This window comes from Macrobrachium rosenbergii, chromosome 30 (genome assembly GCF_040412425.1).
Source record: "Macrobrachium rosenbergii isolate ZJJX-2024 chromosome 30, ASM4041242v1, whole genome shotgun sequence".
NCBI lineage: Eukaryota > Metazoa > Arthropoda > Malacostraca > Decapoda > Palaemonidae > Macrobrachium > Macrobrachium rosenbergii.
In genome coordinates, this window is record NC_089770.1 from 35,671,841 (window position 1) to 35,695,491 (window position 23,651).

Here is a 23,651-nt window from a genome sequence, read left to right on the forward strand (position 1 = left end):
TAATTGTTATTTTCTGTTTATCTTAGAGGCATATGTTGCTGTATGATCGTGGAACGCCAGTATGATGATGCACTACAAATCAGAATGGGCCGTTCTAAGTCTTGTATACGGAACGCAAAAGGAGTCAGTAAAATGAGCCATGTTTATATATACCTCCAAAACTGGTGTTCATGAAATAATGCGAATTATTCCCTATGAACTCAGATTAAGAGAGAATGCTTTCGTTCACATCATATTGAATAAAAATAAGAATATATATTCATCCTTGTGTGTAATTCTTGGTTTGCGAATTCCAGCTCCATTATATTCCTGGCTTCCTTCTCTGCTCTCCTGGATGCAACAACGCCTTCGCCTTCGATCACTTGGTCTCTCGATTTACTGGGGTCTTGTTACTTTTCCTTTGTGATGTCTGTGTTCTCTGCTGCCAAGTATTCAGTTCTGCAAGTAAACATTCTGGGAAACGAGTTATAGAATTATATACTGATCACGTGACTTTCATATTCACAAGTATTAAGCCGAGTGGTCGAATTACACTAATTGTCTTGATATTAAACCAAAGACTTAGGTATGAATCCTGGTAAGGACAGATGCACTCTTCAGTTATAATTTCCCTTAGGTTTAAGTTATTCCCAAGGCATAGTAAACTGGATATTGAACGATATTGTGGTTCAGTATTTATGAACACATACATAGCTATATACATACATAAACACACACACATTCATATGTATGCACACAAACACACACAAATACCGTTTGACATCGAATTCACTATTCCTTGGGAATAACTTAGACCCAGATGGAATTATAACTGATAAGCGCTTCTGCCCCGGCCAGGATTCAAACCTGGACGTTTTTGATATGTGGTTCTGTCCCAGCCATATTTCGAACCTGGGTCTTTGTTGATAATTGCTTTGATAACGGCGGGATTCGAACTCAGGCCATTTTAGGTAAGTGCTTTGACCCTGGCCAGGATTCGAATCGGAACCTTTCTTGGTAAATGTTAGTGTTTCTGCCTTGACCTCAAATCGGGGTCTCTGTTGATAAGTGCTTCCTCCAGTTTGCCAACATGAAGAGAGGCGACAGTGTCAATATTTTCCTTTTCTGAAATCTCATGGGAGCAAAAAGCTATTTGCCATTAGTGTCAGGAGAAGAAGCTCTTTCATCTTGCCATCTGGGGGAACTTCCTTCCACCAAAGGGTCCACAGCCTCTTGCTAAGTGCCCTTCTGCCCTGAGGAGGCACTTTGCACACATGCCTCAAATCACTTGCACGTCCAAGAACAGGAATGTCCTCCATAACAGAAATGTCTGATTCCTATTGGGGTCGAATCCAGGTCTTTCAGTCGAAAGGCAAGGGCGCTACCAACTGACCCACACAAGTCACGAAAGAAGTTAGAATCTAAGGACTTCTGTACTTGAGGCTATACCGGGCACACTGTTGCCAAGCATACCAGCGAGTTTCATCTAACCTCCCGACCCACCAGTGACCCAACCGATAGCATTTCAGGCGGATTACCTCCTTTAAAGTGAATGTGATATTACTGTTGCTGTTTTATATGGTCAGCCTGTAAGAACATTCAAATTACTTACTATAGGAACAGAACAACAGCGTAACGGTGGAGATGCATTTTGGGAACCTCCAAAGGAAGGAACGGAAGTAAACTTAAGGAGCAAACTTCGCGTGAAGGTCTCATCATTTGCTTCGGGGCCTCACGGGATTTGTTTGAGGGTTTCTTGAGGACCTTTGGCAGGAAGGGCTGTTTGGAGGATGGGTGTTTTGAGGGGGGAGGGGAAGGGGGAGGGGAGTGGATTTTGGGAAAACATTCGAAGTTTCCAAAGCAATGATTTCCTCTCGCTGCATATTCTGGGTAATGCAATGCGACTTTGTTTGAACTTGGATGGAGACTAAGAAGAAAATGTCTCTTTGTTCATGTGACGTTTACAGAATTAAGAAATAAACAGAAGAGAGAAAAATAACGGGGTTGCCTACATGAAAGACCATAAATTATCAATATAAAAAGTTTTTAGTAAAACTTGTGGGGATGAGTTGTGAATATAAAGTATGCTGTAAACCAATCAGCAGGGCATATATATATATATATATATATATATATATATATATATATATATATATATATATATATATATATATATATATATATATATATATATATATATAAATATATATATATATATATATATATATTTATATATATATATATATATATATATATATAAATTATTCTTTTTTACTCCGTAGCTCTTTATCAAGGCAAAATTTTAGAAGAATCTCTTGTTCCTGGGCTCCACCGTAATATACGGGTATGCTATAATATTCCCGCACTAGTCTGTGAATCGTATGCAGAGAAATTTATACATCTTCAGCTTATATATAGAAAATGTATGTTCACACTCACGCACAATAACATGGACGCCCTATGAAAAACCTGAAATGTTTTTGGAAACGAAGAATTTCTCTGTGTGGTGCAGTTATTTCCGAGAAGTTTTTATCCAGTTGAAAACGGAATAATGATAAAATAATTAAGGTTCTCATATTTCGGTATCTTCTGTTCAAAATCAGTTTTCAAAGAGAAAATTTTGAATTTCGTTTCTCTATGCAGAAACCATTAATACAGAGCTTGAAAATTCCAAGAAATTCGATAACATTAAAAAGCAATTTCCCATAACCATTTATAAGAAGACGATATATAACTGCATCAATCAACGATGAAAGGCACAAAGATACGAGCTGCAAAGGACACCTCCTATTTTCCAATTCCTTTTTCTTGTTTCTTTCTCTTCGGTTCTTCTGCTCGGGACCGAAGAGAAAGAATAATGAAGGAGAAGAATAATTTATCTTTTTACTTCATCTTGCTTTATCTCCCTTGCAACAATGCATTTACCTTTCATGAAAGAAAAAGTATAACTGGAAAAAAAAATATTCTTCTTTTGTATGCGGGATTAAGAGGAGACTAGATCGTAAACGATTTCGAAATGTTTTATTTTAGGATATATATATATATATATATATATATATATATATATATATATATATATATATATATATATATATATATATATATATATATATATATATATATATATATATATATATATATATATATATATATATATATATATATATATATATATATATGTGTGTGTGTGTGTGTGCTTGCTTGTGTTTAGGGTAGTTAATCAAGCATACGTTTGAAAACTAAGATAAATAAAAAAATATGCCAATAAATGAAACTAAAAAATATTTGAGATATATTAATTTTTATTAAATATGAAATGTCTGCTGGCAAAGTCCGAGCAAAAGGGAAACATTTCAAATGGAATTCAGTACAACATTTTGTCTTCCTTTCGGTGACAAATTATTGACATTTATAGGAAGATTAAATCCCGATCTGTTTTTTATCTCTTTGTTTGAAATCGCAAATGATGAAACAAATTTCATGGTGCAAATATTCTAATATTTATTGCCAAGAAAAGTCTTCAGGAATTTAAAAGTCTGTAGAACAGCTGATTTTACTCTTAAAGCCAGACGTTCTGTTTTGTGGGTGTTTCCAGGTATGTTTACCCATCCTGGTTTAGAAAAGTCTCAGTAACTGATATCTACATTTTCGAGCGAACTCGGTGGTACAAAAATATTCGGAAAGTGAAGCAACGAAACAAGGTTTTATTCATTTAATGTTTGTGCCATTGAACATCTTAGAAGATTATTTTATTAAATGAATTTTGACCTTTCTTATTATTTTCATGACGGGACTATAATAGAAGGTCGACCTCGAAATCGGAGGTTCCTCCAGAGAAAATGAAACTCAACGGTCGCCACCAGGTGCCTACTTTCACTGAAGAAATGTCATCATGCAGTTTCCACCAAAAGCGGAGACTGCATACAAAACCAACAGAGCCGTCACGACAACATTCACTCTTTACATCGAATCTGGGATGAAGCCCTCTGCTGGATACTTCTGCAACACCAGCCACTGGCTGATTCACCTGAATCTTGCAAGCAATCGCAGGCATCGTTGATGTGAGGACACGCCCCTTCTAAACGCTCTGCCATTCCGTCTAGCAAGCACTTCTCGGTCTCCCACCTTTTCCTCTCGACTCTTTAGAATCATAAGTTCTTCCCCTACGCAATCGCCTCTGTTCTTTCCGTGTGGTGAAAGTCACTGGCTGTCGTTGTCTCTGAACCAGGTCGCGGTTCCAATCCTGGCCAGCGCAGAAGCACCTATCAAATACGATTCCTTTTTGGAATAAGTTATTCATAAACTGACTTTGGTGTGCGTAACTCCTCTGTATATCCATGAATATACTATGACCAGCTCTTGCCGAAGTCAGAATCACCAAAATTCAAGACAATATTGACACATTGTTAAGTTGTCCTTTGCTTCTTCCCCTTCGGAGAAAGAATGCTCACCAGACTCAAGCGCAGGGCTAGAACAAGACTCACCTCTGATAAGGGGCAGCTGGAGAGAGAAGGAAGAGACATTGTCGCGAGTCCACCGACGGAAAGAAGAGAGGAAGGCGTCCTGAACCAGTCTGGACTGAAAAACGATACAGAAGACGCTTTTCCAATTCCAGAATGTCCCCCAGAAATGCTGCTGGAACGACGCCTCCACAAAATTCAGAAACTATTCCAGGTTGGAAACTATATATGTGGAATTGCTGTTGAATGGAAGATATATAGGAAATATTCAGTTCTTTGTTACACACATCACATATGTCTGTTATGTTCCTATATATATATATATATATATATATATATATATATATATATATATATATATATATAGGCGAGATAATATATATACTTGATGTTGATTGGAGTTGAACCCCCAAGGAAGGGGAGATACGATGGATGAAAGCAAATAGAAAGGAGGACATGCACAGTGGAAATATGGCAGAAATCAATTTAGGACTCATATCAGGATCAAAAGACCAGGTCTTTCAATTTAGAAATAGGCAAAATACCTACCCTCAGGGTCATTGGAAACTAGGCCATACAAGTCATAAAACGAAGTTGGAACCTGAGGGCAACTGCACCCAAGGAATTATCTCAGAAGGTATAATTCGAATGAAATTCTGTCAACTGGGTCATTGCTGAGCCGGGAATTTGGGGAAAACTCGCTGGTATGCAAGCAGTTAGCTTGCCCAGGTAATTCCTTGGGTGCAGTTGCCCTCAGGTTCCAACTTGTTTTATGACTTGCATGGCTTAGTGGGCAGCGCCCTTGCCTTTCAATTGAAAGACCTGGGTTACGTTCGATCCTGATGTGAGTCCGAAATTGATTTGGACTTGTTCCACACGTGATTGTTATTTGTTTGTTGATTATTTTCATACACATATATATATATATATATATATATATATATATATATATATATATATATATATATATATATATATATATATATATTTAAACCATTGTTTCTTCTCTTTTTCTTCAAAATAAAGCTGTTCTTCTTAGTACGAGACTGAAACGATTCTGAGGGAAGTCTTGTGGTGTGTGAGAGTGTGTGAAATTGGAAGGCGTTTCCTTCAGTGAGGCTGCGTCACCCTCCACTCACTCTCCCATGGATATCAGTATTTGTTGACTCGGGAGATGGGGTTTTGGCTAAAAAGCATATTGGTTGAGATTCCATTAGTTTTTCCTACATTTTAATTGAATTAGAAATGAGATTTATTTAGAAAAAGGAAAATGATTGAAAAAGGCAAATGTTGTCAACGGTGTCACCCAAATAAATTCAAACTACATGTGATGAAGTGTTTGAAAGGAAAAGGAAGATTGAAAAATGGTTGAATATGTCGCTTAATTACAAAGTTATTCCACAATGGGGAGAGAAGATAATATAATAATGAGGAATATTGTCTCACGTAAATTTGTATCACAGGACACTGTGTTTCCATCTTAACACTATGCATTAATATTAATTACGACAATGGAAGGAACTTTTCTTATTATTTAGTCAAAGGGTATTTTACCCAAATGGTTGTTTAGGTCTGGGATATTATGATACTTCCCTTTGATCTGTCTTACTGGATAGGTCAATTCGTGAAAGGTTTTGAAAAGGGCGATGACACCTGATACCCAAATACACATCTCTTTTGGATCTAGATTCTTCGCTTGAAGAATGATGTATTTCATTCCCATGATACTGGAAATACAATTGTAATTGTCTTCAGTTCCATTCCCAGGAATGCTACTGTACATACAAGCATTATGGTATAATGCAAACAGTGTAATCACCTGTCAAATATGATGGTAATTTTTTATGTCTTTTACAGTTTCATTATACTTCAGATATATAATTTTTTTATTTGCTCTGCATTTTATTAAATAAGATTTTGTGATAGTTAAAGGTATAGATAATTAAAATTAGGTCATCTGGGTTACACACGAAAAAACAAATAGGAGATGCATGACTTCCAGATCTGTCAGTTTCCCATAACATTTTATTTTTGTGCTTCTTCCAGAGTCTGCTCTGACGATGAAAGTGGTTTGTCCATTCCATCCTCTTCCTTACTGAAGGGAGAAGCAACCACTGGAACAAGAGTTTCCGTCCGTTGTTTATGTTGTTGAGCTGAGCAGTTGAGATTTATGTTCACTCTCTCCTCATTCGTCAGACTTCAAGATCTCTCATTGCCCTCAGGGGCACACAGGCCCACTTTGAAACTTCTTGTTCTTATCGTTTCACGGTTGTTGTAGAAAATAGTTTTTGAAAATATATTCTTCGGTGTTTATATCTTTACAGGCATCATGAATAAGGTTCTCTCTCTCTCTCTCTCTCTCTCTCTCTCTCTCTCTCTCTCTCTCTCTCTGGAAGGGAGATATAATTACTATGGAAGGTCCCCATTGTCTTAAAAAGAGATGGTTGACTGTTGATTCTTTATATAAGTCTAAACTTTGCTCTGCCAAATAAACCGATGTTTGTCGCCACTGGCGCTGCATCGTTGAGAGGTGAGGCTGCTGCCCTTGCCAGTACCAGTTGGTGCAGAGATCTGCAGCACTTATCGTAACGAAGTCGAATCCTTGGTATATTGACCCAGCAAATGGGAAGGTCTGTGTTTATGGGCTTTCATCTACGGTTACATAAGGGAGCGTGGCTCGTAGAGAGAGAGAGAGAGAGAGAGAGAGAGAGAGAGAGAGAGAGAGAGAGAGAGAGAGAGAGAACTTCCTCGTCCTGATTACGTGGCATAACTTCCCATCGATTTTAAGAATCTAGAAAACCTGAAGCGTTAATAAAATAACACAAGATGCCTTGATGATTATTCTGAATATTTGATGAACGTTCATTAATGCGCAAAATGGCAAGGGAGAAGTGAAGGATTGGTACTCTTCATCGCTCTTGCAATTATCTTTTCTTTGTTGGAATAAAGGAAACTAGTGAGTGACCACACTGAACATTTCCGCTTTATTTCAAAATAATTATTCCTTTTGTCATTAGGTAACAGAGATGAACGGAGTTTAATTTATGTTTGTTTGTCTCAGGTCATTCGAAGAAATAGCCGATGAAGCTGTTATACTTAACGACAATTTATGATTAATTATTAATAATACAGTATTAGAGAGAAGAAGAGAGAGAGAGAGAGAGAGAGAGAGAGAGAATTCTAATTTTTTCTTCTCAAACTTGCCTGATAATTATTGTTAATCTATATTGATAGGCCAAGTTTATTCTAAGGTTTTTTGTATAGTTTTTGATATATGCCGAAGGGTGAACTATTTCTTCCTGAGAACATTTATTTTCAATTATGAATTTATTAAAAAATTTCATTTCGAAAAGGATGATTGGAGTTGAACTTGTTCCCCTTTGTGACAGGAGCTTCATAACGATAAAAAAATTCTTGGGAACTGAAATTGGAAATGCTCGGACAAAAAGGCAGACTTTGTCAGTATTCGATGTGTCTAGGAGACTGCCACTGAATATTTCCAAACCTTATATCTTGATGTTTTTTACAAAGAGATCAGCTTTAGCTTCATTACAATGCTGTTTTAGCCTTGTGTTGGGAAGTGCCTTTTCTTGTTCAGAGCTGAGGCTCCACCATTTCCCACTAACACATTACAAAGGTCTGTCATTTCCAGCACTCAAAACTTTGGAACAGTCTTCTGGAGGTGATAATGCTTGCTGTTGAGGCTTAAGATATAATGGAGGTTGAATTAATACATTAAAGTGACATGGTCATTGCATTTATGTGTCCCAGGTAGACATACAGATAGAGGAAAAACGTCACTCACCCGATTGTAAAGAACCTATTGTGAATTTATTCAAATTGGTGGAGAGAGTAGGGGACATCCAATATCAACTAGTTGGGTCAAACGTAATTTTTTTTGCATTAAAGAAATTTGTTTACTACCGGATGTTTTCTTGTGTACTTTCGTGAGGGGTATTCCATATGGAATAACATGAAGTAAATTTGAAAACCAAAATCCTGAATTCATGTACTGAGCTTCATTTTGGTAGATATCGAGAGACACCCTCATGCATAATTAAATCGTTTGGGAATTGTCTTCAATTGTCAAAATATTTGTGAACATGGCACCTGTTCGTGCAACTCCCGTTATAATAAATATTCTTCTATGAAATTGTGTAGAACAGACTCATAGGAGAACCTTGCTCTAACTCAATGTTTCGTAGATGAATCGAGGAATGTCAATATAAGGTATCCAAACTCTTCATTTAACTCTCTTGTCTTTTATCTTATTCAGAGTAAACTAAAAATCAGTCTATTGATTTGCCGAAGGGAAATTATTCATCTTTATTTCTTTTAGGTTCATTAAGAATATAATTTAAATATCATACAAAGAAATGGAATACGGTATTGTTTATTGGCTAAGATTTGCCTGGCGTTTTTGACCACGCAAAATATTACATTTAGTTGATGCAGGGGGTGAATGCTTCCCAATTTGTTTTAAAGAGTTTCCTAAAACCGAATATTCAAAGAGGTTTATCCCTCATCTGTCAGAAATCCCCGGATGCTGACGAAAAGCTGAATGGTATTTGGTAAATGCTGTTGTGAGATGAATCGGTGGACAAGAATTAAAGTTTTGTTGTTCCTTTTCTTTGAAATTGCTGCAGATGTTGTGATCGGTATTGGGGCAGATTTAGTTCTCAACTTATTTCATAGTATCTATGGACATTGGATATTCTAAAACGGTAAATGTACCAATTGAAATTGTTGAAATGTGGTTTTCGTCAAAGGAAATTCACCGCAAGATTTCACAAATATCTTATTCATCAGTTTTGGGTCTCCTTTCCTGCCGGAACGTTGAGACGATATGTCATATTGGACAGTTATTCCTGAACCAAGAATTTTCACTTGACTTTCCATTTTTGCTTTTCGAAAACAATTCGATCTGGAACTCGGAGACTAAATGGTTTGACATCAGTGGATTTAATTTCCAAAATATTTTTCTTTGGCTCTAGCCTGTCTCCCCACTCTCTGATGCATTGATCAAACGGAACTAGAGAAAATATAGTCCCAGTATCACATTCACATTCCCGCTCATATGCAAATATGATACTTTGTGGAGCTCGTGTATACAAATGAATGCTTTAGATAAGGTGCAGGTTATTTGTTAAGGTGCAGGTTATTTGTTATTGCTCAAACATTTAATTAAGGGTTAAAAGTACTTGTTGTCCAAATGACTAAATATTTCTAGGTCTCATTAATAGAGTTTCATGCATGTAAGGGGTAGAACAATAATTCATTCGGCAAAGGTTTGAGTATTTCCTGAAAGAAACTTCTGAGCTGATTTGTTCTTAAAGAGCAGAAGGTTTTATGCATTGTAAGAGAGGAAGAATAACGACGCAGAAGGAAAAGTTTTCAGTGACTGTTCAGATGAAAACTAAAAAAAGTGAATAGGAACTTCTTCACACCTGATGTTTATTTACCAAAGGCAAAATGTCTCTAACTAACTGATCACATAATAACAAGAATGCACACCTCGTTAAAGCCTGCAGTTATTCAGACCCCATAGAAACGAACAGTCATTCATTAAAAAGAGGAAAAACTTTTGAATAGCGGATTATAAACCGTGAAACATTTTTTCCAGAAAAATGTTTATTGAATGCACTTAGAAAGTGTACAGTCGGATTTATTTTATTGGCAATAGAATATTCCCAACGTTACAAAGGGTATTGGGAAAGCCTGATCAAAGGGTTTTGTGTGGAGGGTCTGGGAGGTAGATTACTCCGGGGAGTTTGCTTTCCAGGAGTGGAGTAGTACTCGTCTCTCAAGGATACTTGTTAAGCAGTGGCCCTCAGATGCCATCTATGGAATCCCAGTGGCTCTTTGAAATGGCATTTCATCGTAGGCTTCCATACATGTCCTTGGAGGCTAATCCCAATACAAGTAGCTTGGTGGGTTTCAGCTTTCTGATGATTAAACCTAACTGTTAAATGTATCCAGTGTTCTGGTGTCTTGCTGAATTTGATTAACACTTTGGAAGTACAGTAAAACTGTTTATCTTGTTTTTGTTTATTTGTCTGTTTTCTGGCCAAATATGGAAATTATTTAGACCATCAGCACAGAATTAGCGTTCCCATGATGAATTTTAAGATTCATAAAAAGAACGTTCTTTCAAGGATCATTTCGAACCTTTTTGTTTTATGATAACGCTTTGATCACTGGAGGCGTTTGAGAGTCTGATTAGGAAGCCTCTCTCCAGATGACGGATATCTCAAATGTGGTTATGTGCGTCGTCACCCTTTAGGCTACATAAATCTGCGTTAGAACGAACCCAAGGTTGATGTCCTCTCACAGCTAATGGTGAACATTCTGGAAAACTAGGTTTTTCGTAATCTGACAAATGAGTGATAAGAGCATGGTATATACATTACTTAGTGCCTTCGATTTACAAAAAAGGTAAGAATAGGTGAAGCAAGAAAGGTAGCGGGGTATGTGCAGATGATTGGAAAATGTCTTGAATTGTTTGTGAAAACCAAAGTTTGAATGTATGAGAGAACTGTTGAGCCAATTTTCCTTTATGGAAGTGAAGTGGGGACGTTCAATAAAAATGAAAGAAATGTGACTGAAGTGGTTGAGACGAGCTGCTTGCATAGAAGAACCAATAGGATGAAACGCATGGACATAGAAGTGGCAAAAAGGTTAGCCTTGGTGAAAGAATGGGTTTCATCGTTTGGAAAGAATGGACAATGACAGGTTGGTGAAAAATGTGTCCTGCAGAAGTGTCAGGAAGGAGAAGGAAGAAAGGAGGAATTAGAAAATGTTGGGCAGAAGTGAATTCTGGAAAGGAGGAGCAACAATATCCTAGAAGCATGAGATTGCTTGCGAGATGGGGATGAATAATGCTGTGTAGTAGATGCATTACAAATGATCCATTTGATCAGTTGCTTGGAGAGGTTAATGCTGTGGAAGAAGACTACTATACAGGAGGTTCATCCATGACTCAGCAGTTGATGTGTGAATGTGGCAGTGACTGTGTTACGTTTTCTACGAAGCCAACCTTCCTAGAGAAAACGGCTTAATGTCAAATAAATAAATTGTATGAATTGACAAGTCAACTTTTCTGGAAGTTTTAGAATATTTTTGCCCTTTATGCAAACATTTGCATCCGATGTTCAGCGAAAGCAATCACCGATAAATGACCTAAGAAAAATATATATTATTTAAATGATCTCTATGGCTTTGCCTGTGGCTTCCATGCTGAATCGACAACAATGATTTCTATCAATAACTGGCCTCGCTATGGGCCACACATCTCTCTTTGGAGTCTTAAAAGCCACATTTAAGAATTCAGGACACTTTATTATGGAACGGAGTTTTCCGAGCAAAGGACACGAGGCGAAACAAATTGACCGAGAAGTATATAAGTCAACAAAGAGAAAGCAGTTTGTCTCGCCATTTGCTCTGCGTCCTCTCAGATGCAGACGACAATGTGACCTCGAATGCTCTGACGAGGGAAAGTTATTCTGGCGCTTTTATTTATTCATGATGCAGGGAAAGAAAACAGCTTCCGATACTAACTGAGCTGAAAATACATTTTGTGTTCACATACGAAAATGATCTCCCTTAGCAGTAAGGCATGGCGAGGCCTTCGCTGCTGTGTATGCAATATATTCCATATAACGCTGCGGATTCAATAGCAATGACATTTGACCTAATTGCTGCTGTTGTAGGGCAATTCCTTTTAAGTAAAGGTTCCTGAAGAACTGAGATATTTTTGTATAGAAACATCCCGAATTGATGTCTGAGAGCATACTGGTAAGATTTCCATTCAAGAAGCTGGAAGTAAAAAATGGTGAAAAATGTCCACCATAAATGTTTATTCTTTTATGATTTCCCTTGTGGCTGTTTCATCGCTCATAACAGGAGACTGTAAGGTGAGATCAAAGTTAATATTAATTTAAAATCGAATATAACGTCTACCTTCTTTTCATTCAAGATGTCTGTTTTTTGCGGTTTTGAGGAGGACCCTACCTGTTTATATCAAGAATATCAAAGTTTAGAGTTGTCGTTACATACATAATTGGGGCTACTAGACTTTATTTTATCAAATGAAAGTTAGAACAACTCTTTGACTGAAGTCTTTTTATATATCTTTTGTGAGATGGTAGTACGGCTGAATACTTCACCCAATGGAAGTAAACAGTAATTTTGCAATGACTGAGTAAATGGATAAGTGAACATTTTTTAATTTAAGGAAACTAGTTACTTTGGTTATCATTTTAGGAACTTCGACTTACCCGGTAACTGTCTGTAGGACTTTAAGAGAAAATTTTCCTCAAAAAAATTCTTTTAACTCTTGAAAGTAATTGATAAAAAATTCCACCTCTGTTGCCTTGTTTCATATCATTTGTTGGATATCACACAATAAGCTGATATATATTTCAAGTTTCTTCTATCAACAGTTATTCATTTTTATTCAGCGACAAACGAAATACCCGGCTGCAATGATTTCGTTTTTATCTATAAAAGTTAGTTATCTTAATGGTGACATAGTGTGAAAAATATCTTTTCAATTTTTTTATTTTAAAATGTGTTCACTTGATGTCTGTTTTAAGGAAACTCAGCATACTCTGTACACAGAGTTATTTGCCCTCACGTAAAGTGGCCGGAGTAAAGCCCATTAAATCCTCTTTTCTCGGTTGCATTTCAAATGCAGATGCATTCTAGCTTGCAAAGGCATCACGGTGCAATTTATACTCAGTTTATTCTGGCTTATGTCTGCAGAGAAGAAACGCAAATAGTTTTTCCTTCCACAACGTAAGGGACACATTTTCAGGGAATAGTACAAACTTGCTCATGAACCATGCCGTTGTTCGTTTAGAAGGTTAATTTCCACAGTTTTTAAAATGACAACCTCTTGCATTATTGTCCACAGTTTTTTTATAAGCATATATTTTCATAGTGATGATAAACTTTAATTGTAAACATGACTGATTACCCCGAAAGAACCAATAACAGAAAACTTAAAGGATATTGACACACATCTAAAAATTAAATAAAAGGCACTATGCAGACCCCAACGAATCTGAAGGATTTTTTTGTCAGTCCTTAGGAATCTTCGGGATATCAGTGCGACCGATTTTGTTACGGTAGGTTGCCTAGGCATGATAATGAAACCTTTCGATTCGTTGACCATTGCTAGAATAGATTATTTTTTATATCGTTACAGTGAATGTGATCCACCGTAGAGTTTAAATGAGATCCATCCACTTGAATATATTGCTGTGGCCATGCAAATGTTGAAGAGCAAATTGATTATTTGTTCCATTAAAGCTCTCTCTCTGGGAGAGGGAATCTCGGGTCTGTTACTCATTCAGCCTTTAGGTATTTTAACTCATTACGGACAACTGGAGGGGTTATAAAAAAACGATATGTGTGCAGTTACTTGGGGCTTTATTAAACGAGAGTCTTGAATTCATCAAATTGTGGCATAAATATTGTTTTTCTTATTTCCTTTAATTCATCAGTAATTCTGATCACAGTATTTTCCTATCGATGAAAAAAAGCAGTGGTAAGCTAGAGTTGAATACACTGTAACTAAAAACCTTCGACTAGTTTTTATCTTGATTCTTCATTTGGATTTCTTCCATTGTCTGAATATCATTGATATCCTTCATATTTTCTTCTTTTCCATCCCTCTATCTAATAATCATATCTTTACATGCTTTGTCATGGTTTGTTATCCACTGTGCTATGCGTGTTTGCACTAATTGCTTGAGTGTCGCATTAAACGTCGTGATGTCTGAATGTTCATCAACAAAGAGGAAATTTCCAGCTTTCACCTCTCACACCTCTCCAGGAACACACAAACTCTCTCTCTCTTCTCTCTCTCTCTCTCTCTCTCTCTCTCTCTCTCTCTCTCTCTCTCTCTGTCACCCCTTCATTTAGTTTGTGGTTCCAATTGGCAGGCTTGATGGATGCAGGAGACACACGGAGTGTCACTTTACCGTTCCTCCACTGACATTATACATTCTAGATCTCTCACTCTGTCATTCCCAGGTCCTTCGTGTGTTAAAGGTCTTCTGGAGATATATATATATATATATATATATATATATATATATATATATATATATATATATATATATATATATATATATATATATATATATATATATATATATATATATATATATATATATATATAAATATATATTTTTATAATATAAAGCAATATAACTATATATATATACATGTAATGTGAAAGATAGCCCATAGGTTTGATATATATATATATATATATATTCTGCCCTTGCTGAATCTAAAGGTGCAATACTTATCACTCACCCTACCTCTGATAGAATACTTTTCAGAAATACAAGGTAAGACCCGGTTATTCAAGAGTAAAAATTCTGTAGAATTAGGAATTATATATTAAATAATATTTTTTTAATTATAATCTTGAAAAATCTCTACACCCCCATATTAGGCTTAGGCAATCTTACCTGCATACATGAAGAGGAAAAGTAATATGAAGATGAAGGTAAATCTAACAAGGTTCAGTACACTCTCCGATTACCCTAAAACCCAGTAAGGCTTACAGAAATATTTTGTTTTTCGGTATAATGTCATCTGTGTTACTTCATTTCCTCGAGTTTCTTTTCATTTTCTCTTTCTCTTACTCCCACTTTTCCTACCGCTTGTATCACTTGCTGATAATTCATTAGCCTGCCTGGATGTTCTTAATTCATGCGCTTCCCGGATGACTGTCACTTTGCATCGACAGAAGAAGACTCCGATGAAATATTCGGTCATGCGTTTTCATTCTCATTTTCCTGACACTCGTCCGCCTCGGAATCCTGCAACATATACTTCAGCATTTTATCTACCTTTTGCTTTCTCTTTCTTCGGGATAATAAGATCAGCTTTTGTAACATACCCATTACCCTTGATCTCATGTTTCCCGATTAAATCGTATATTTTTTTTTCCACCATAAAAATTTTATCATTTATAACAATATTTTCTGAAGGAAACATATCCAGAAATCATCTGTTTTAGAAAAATCATGTGGGCCATTGATTTGCATATCTTTAGCTGGAAATACTACTTGCCTGGAAAACAGGTGAATGGAAATTTTTATAACAAGAATGTTATTTTATTTTTACCTTCCCAACTCAGAAATATAAACCCTAAACTATATATATATATATATATATATATATATATATATATATATATATATATATATATATATATATATATATATATATATATATATATATATATATATATATATATATATATATATATATATATATATATATATATATATATATATATATATATATATATATATATATATATATATATATATATATATATTTATATATATATATATATATATATATATATATATATATATATATATATATATATATATATATATATATATATATATATATATATATAAATTTTTAGTTTTCCTCATAACAGCATAGCTATCTAGATAGACAGATAGTTTGACAGATAGATCGTTTCTTTATATAGTATTCATGATCATGTTATGATTGAAAGATAGGTATAAATATATAAATAGCTATGTCAGTTTTCCTGTCATATTAACTATACGCTGAGAAATTGTTACAGTTACAGAGAGAGAGAGAGAGAGAGAGAGAGAGAGAGAGAGAGAGAGAGAGAGAGAGAGAGAGCTGGCACAGGAAATCTTGATTCTACCAGAAGTCGTAAATAAGAAGATTAAGAAGGCTCTCCAACTCGTGCTAAAGAAATTTCATAAAAAGACGCCACATTTTATCTTCATTCCAGTCGTTTCTGTCTGGACGATTCTAAGTTAATAACATTTGTTCTTTTCCTTTGGTCTAGATTCTCGCAGTGGGAGGGTCCTGTATTGAACTGATTTGAAAAAAAAAATTTTTTTGAAATAAAAAATGGCTTAAAAATTACTGTTTTGCTCTACTTTTACCAAGCGTGGTTTCTGGACGTCATATGTTCACCCGATAAAGCTTATCGTTCAGTCAGTAACACATTGCAAATGCCATTTCGTGGAATCATACTGATTACCTGTTTTATACAGTATTTTAGGGTTAGAATACATATTAATATCTCTAACCTCAGTTCAGCTTTACCAGTACCACAATTCATATTTATTAGCTACAGCTTAGCTGACATATGGGAAGACTTGACGCTCATGGACTGTATTTCAAAGGCTGGCTGGTTTTACCTCATTCATGTGTACCACAGATCATTTTCGTCCGAATTATTGGCAAAGCGCGATCATTCAGTGCTGATGTGAAGGGATTCAACGCCAATAAACAGAGGGCTGGACATACAAGGTTTATTTTTCATGTCAAAATGTGCGTCAGACTAAAATGGGACGAGTAAATAACCGCCTCGTTATATTTTATCATTATTTTCCTACTAGTTGTCATGGCATTCCATGTTTGTCGTTTCTGTCTGGATGAGTCTAAGTTAATAACATTTGTTCTTTTCCTTTCAAACGTTGGTCTAGATTCTCAAAATGGAATGGTCCTGTACAGATTTGAAAAAAATTTTTATAATAAAAATGGCTTAAAAATAAATTTGTTTTGTTCTACTTTTTTTACCCTGCGTGGTTTCTGGACGTCATCTTTCACCTGATAAAACTTATCGTTCAATCATAACAATTACAATAAATGCCATTTCATATTCATACTGATTACCTGCTTTATATATACAGTATTTTAGGGTTAGAATACATAACAATATCTCTTTACCAAAGTTCAGCTTAAATATAAACAAACTACCACAAAGTATTTTATATTTATTAGCTCAGCTTAGCTGACATATGGGAAGACTTGAAAGTCAGCCTGGACTGTATTTCAAAAAGGCTGGCTGGTTTTACCTCATCCATGTGTAATGGCAGAAAAGGGTGGTTTGGAAAGCTAGATCATTTTCGTCTGAATTATTGGCAAAGCGCGATCATTCAGTGCTGATGTGAAGGGATTCAACGCCGATAAACAGAGAATTAGACATACAAGGTTTATTTTTATGAAAATGTAAAAGGTCAGATAAAAAACCGGACTATTAAATAACCGCATCATTATATTTTATCATTATTTTCCTACTAGTTGTCATGGCATTTAGTAGATGTTTTATATTTTACTGCCGATATTATCTCTTTTTTTAGAGTGCTGGTGACATTTAATACTCATAACTTTCAAACATGTACACACACACACTCACAAGCGCACATAATGATATGACACACACATATATATATATATATATATATATATATATATATATATATATATATATATATATATATATATATATATATATATATATATATATATATATATATATATATATATATATATATATATATATATATATACAGTATAATGCACACATGGAGGGGCACTATAGTAGGCAGGGGAAGGGCGCAGGAACACACACAGATCCAGTACAGACATTTATTGTCGACGCGTTTCTTGACCCGTGGTCACATCATCAGGACATCTACAGTTATAATGTAAAAAGGGGCATTCAGCATACATAATTAAAAGTAAACATACACAAAATATAAGAAAACTTAAAATGGAAAATCAGTTAAACTTAAACAATCACATTTAAATACATCTACACATTAAAAAAAAACAATAAAATAAAAATTAAAATGGACTTAATAAAAAACCGAAGTTAGTGAAAAAGTATTTAAAATAAGCCTAGAAGGGAGAGCAGAAGAAGAAGAAAAAGAAGAAGAAGAAGAAGAAGAAGAAGGAGAAGGCGGACAAATGTAAACAAACAGTCGAGTCTTGCTATGAACAGGGGAACAGCCGATGATTGGTTGTTTAATGTCTGTACAATTCTTTTGATATTCAGACTTTCCAAGAGAAGTAGATCTCCAGGTTCCTTGGCTTGACCAATTATTTTGAAGTTGTCGTATTTAATTGGTGTCTTGCAACCTCTAGCGTGGGATCTTATATTGGAAAGTTCGAGATTAGGCAGTCTGCAACCCTTGTCCTTCTGTCCCGTATTTTATAAATCGCCAGGTACATAGACGATACATTCGTTCTGTTGAAAAATGAATATGATGCTGATAGACTTTTAAACCTGGCCAACAACTCCATAATATTATTAATTTTACTATTGAAAAGGAAGAAGACGGTAAGTTGGCTTTCCTTGATGTTTTAGTTACTAAAGATAATGATAATTTTAATACGACTGTTTTTATGAAAAGTATATTCACCGGGCTCGGCTCCAATTTTTATAGTTCCTGTTTAATAAATTTTAGAATTGACTCTTTTTTTTCATACCCTAGTACATCGGGCTCTAACTTCTAATTGGCTTTCTTTTCGTTCTGAAATTCTCTTCCTTAAGCAGTACTTTCATAACAACTGTTTCCCTGCCCGTCTAGTACTTAAGGTTATTAAGAAAGTTCTCGATAAAAAACTTGCACCCTTAATGCCTAAATGTAATGTACCTAAACTTACTATGTATGCAAGCTTCTGTTTTTTACCTAACAATCAAAATTTTGCTAAGCAGTTTACTAAAATTATTCAAAAACATATTGGTGCTCATAAGATTAAATTAATACCAAAAAATCCTAAAACTATTGGTTTTTTGTTTCCCTTCAAGGATCGGCTCTGTCCCTTGACGACGTCGGGCGTCGTATATGAGTACAAGTGGCCCGGATGTAGTTCCGGGAATTACGTTGGTTCGACTCGGCGTCTCCTAAATGTCAGAGCCGATTCTCACATGGGCGTGAGTTATCGTACGGGTTGCAGATTGCCTAAACCCGAACTTTCCAATATAAGATCCCATACTAGAGGTTGCAAGACATCATTAAAATACGACAACTTCAAAATAATTGGCCAAGCCAAGGAACTTGGAGAACTGCTTCTCTTGGAAAGTCTGAATATCAAAAGAATCGTACCGACGTTTAATTACCAATCATCGGCTGTTCACCTCTTCAAAGCTTGCCTCGATTGTTTGTTTATATTTGTCCGCCTTCTTCTTCTTCTTCTTCTTCTTCTTCTTCTTCTTCTTCTTCTTCTTCTTCTTCTGTTCAGTTATGCACCTTAGTTTTTTCCTCTTTCACCCTGAGATTTTAAATCCTTTTTATTCTAAGTTCGGTTTTTTATTAAGTTCATTTTAAGTTTTCTTTTATTAGCTTTTTAATGTGTAGATGTATTTAAATGTGATTGTTCAAGTTTAACTGATTTTCCATTTTAAGTTTTCTTATATTTTTTGTATGTCTACTTTTAATTATGTATGCTAATGCCCCCATATTATATATAATATATATATAATAACATATTATAAGAATAATATCTCCATATATTATTTTATTTATATTAAGCTATTATTTCATTTTACATTTCTTGCATTTTCAGACTGAGTGAAAGTGTTAATTACTCATGATTCCTCGTCCGATGGATTGACGGTCGACCTTCACTTGGGGATGCTATGCATCCTGGATTTCATTATATAAATAATTAAAAGATGATTTTGTTACATATATGAAAATGGAACAAAAATCCACCCTTCATCGAAAAGGTACTTGGAAGGTGAATTTTTCTCAGGATCATCATAGCTTTTCAGTTTAGATAAAGTCTTTACGTAAATGCTTTGTATTTTTTTATAGTGTGTTGATCTTGATAAATCTGTATATATATATATCATCAAGCATTTAAAACATCACTCAGCAACAGAGTTCGGTCAACATGGCAGAGGTGGTGGATATTTTTCCAAAGATTATTTAAGAGTGATTGTAACTTTTTTCCATGTTCGATTCTGTATTTGTGTTGTTGATAATTAGATGTATTCAGATCATAAAAATGACATCATTTGGGCTGTACTGGGTGATATCAGTGTGTCCTGATTCTATCGTCCGTTGCTATTTATGTACGGGACTGTTTCACAGACAGATAATTATCAACTAAAATTCCCTTATGGAATAAATATATATGAAAATATATTTCCTTTTCAAAATATAAAATGTGATATGTTGGATATTAATGAGGACGTTTGTAAGGCTCTTCAGATTGTATATGAATCAGTGGTGATTTATAAATAGTCATACCGATTATGTGTGTAAAACATTATAATGCAAGCGAGTTGACACTGCAATAACAGTGAACAGAGGGCAGTGGGTGGATATCGTCAACCAAAGTCGCAAAACACCTGAGTTTGAGTTTTCTTTTTTGGGTTGCTGGGAATCAAATAAGACCCATTTGTGGTAGATGGTATTCAATACTCAGAGAGAAACTTAAATCCTCTCTTCTGTTCTGTTACTTTTGAGGTAGACTGCTTATTATCAACTAAAATTTATTAACTTATAAAATATATTATTCTTCCGAGGTATTTTAATCTGGATATTAAATATATACGTTATATAGCTTAATAATTATTATATAATGATTTACATATGTCTGATTTATATATAATATACCTTTAATATTATATATTTATATATAATTAATATATATCATATTATATAACATTACATAATTATATATATACTACCTGATTACCAGTTATATTCTATATATATTTGAATATATATATATATCGATATATTATTGATGTATATGGTATATATTAAAAGAACCTCTTTTCTTGACTATTAGTGGAAATATTATTTCGTTCGATATGCCTCCCTGAAAAATGTAGAAACCTTCTACTTTGCTAAAAGATAAACTTTATTATTAAACTAATAAAATCTTAAATAAATAAATAGGCCTATATTCTTGTGTTTAATTAAACATTAAATAATTCCAATTGGGTTCTTCAAAAAGAAACCAAAGCAGCAGTTTTATATCTTCAAAAAAATTGTATAAAGTTCTAATGTTATAAACAGTTGGGATATAAACGCCTTGTTGCTCAACATGGCAAAGGTTACTGGTGGATGTCAGGTCTCCAAACGCGCCAAAAACCTGAGTTCGACGGGTTTTGTTGCCTGGGAGATGGTATTCACAAATAAAAAGTGGCCACTGGGAAGTTAAACTGTGTCACTGTTTAGTCAACCTGATTCCTCGTCCGTCGCTGGTTCGACCTCACAGGGACTTGTGGACTAAGAGGAGGGGGGGATTATCAACTAAAATACCGAACTAAAACAACTAAAATATATTACTCTCGACCCAAAAAAAAAAGATATATATAAAGGAACTAACTCCCTCAATGTGGTGATTGATATGAATTAGATGTGACGGCCAATCCTGATAATGTTACAAACCGAGGTTTTCGGCCCTTAAGAAAAACACAGGATCTAGATGGAAATATTGATATCTAATCGACAAATCTCTCTCTACACGAGTCAAAAATACATTTGCTATAAAAATAGATTTATTAATATAAATCCCCGGTCTTAAATAAAAAAGAAGGTTCAAAATGAGCCAGTTGATCCTCTCTATATATTCTCTTTATATCAAAAAGAAGTATTGTCTCTATAAAAAAAAAAAAAAAAAGCCATATATTGTCATATATATCCTCCCTCTCCGTCTCGCTCTAAATACTCTCTCCACTATATCAATATATATATCCATATAAAATATATACCTGAGTATATAAACATCGTATGTATTCGATATATATATCTCATATATATAAATATGTATATGCTATATATATATTATATACATTTATATATATATATATATATATATATATATATATATATATATATATATATATATATATATATATATTTTTTTTTTAATTAGCAAAATAATTATATCCATTTACCGTAATATGAGCTGGGACACTGCTTCATCAGTCTTCCCAGTGGTGGAAGAGTTGGTTCATAAGCCGAAATATTGCCCTCACATAACATTCTTTGTAATTAAACACCAGTATCAAATAAACTTTCATTTTCTTTCCAAGCCAATATTAGTGAGCGACAGCTGAGACTGTTGTTGATGTCAAAGTGGCCTCTTTGAACGTAACGACGCCAATTTCTGACGACAGTAGTTGATATATTGCTGATGCCACTCTCTCTTCTGCTGTCACCTATTTGCTGTAACCTGTAAGAGAGACCACCCTACGCTGTAACACTGGCTATTCATGCCCCAGTCATGTTAGAACTCGGGACTTGAATAATTATTCTTCCCGTGAACAGGGCATTCGATCTCTGCCTGACCTACTCTCTGCGACTTAGGTAGTAGTTGTGAACTATAAAACTATATCTGTAAACCATCAGCAGTTATATCTTATCTATTTAATGCCTTCATGTTATTTTCTCTCGGAAGGATTACATATTTACCAATATTCAGAAACTGAATACCTAACTACCTGAGACACAGTTATGTGAACATTTTCTTATATTTTTAAAAATTGAAGACTTTTCGCCATGTTACTTGGAAATCAAATGAGTATCAGAAAATATAAATAATACTTATGCACGTTCATATACACGCCCCCCCCCCACCAAAAAAAAATGTAGAAACCTTCTACTCTTAAATCAGTAAAACTTTTGCATTATTCTGTGAAAATGCCAAACAGAATAAATAGATCTATTTTCTTGTGTTTCGTTACACATTAAATAATTCCACTTGGGTGTATTTCTTCAAAAGAAAACAAGTTGTCAGCTTTATATCTTCAACTTGCTGGGATAAAATAGGAAAAAATAATAAAATAATGCTTTATAGCAACCAGTTGGGAGCCTGTAGCCAGCCTTGTTTCTCTCTTGACAAGTTAGTCTGTCATGGCCGTTGTCAGCTGGAATCCCCGGATACAGAAACATGCTATCACATTTCCGTTTTGTAGCTCCGAAAAACGAGCTCACTAAAACACAGGCTGCGTTTAAGGAACACAGCTGGGAAATTGTATGTATACTATTTGCTACACACACACACACACACACATATATATATATATATATATATATATATATATATATATATATATATATATATATATATATATATATATATATATATATATATATATATATATATATATATATATATATATATATATATATATAAAATAAGTAAATTTTTTTATCTATCTGACATACAGTCAACCCTTCCCATCCTGTAAGAGTGGACTAACATTATCCACCAGTGCTTCTCCCCGACGGCCGATTGACGAGTCCTCTCATAAAAAGGAATAAATAAGAGACGGAAGAATCAAGTAAAATTCAACGAAATTTTTTTTTTTTTTTTTTTTTTTTCTTTTAGATGAGCCTCGTCAACAAAAGTAGAAGATCAGATCTGGGCTGTTGCTCGCTG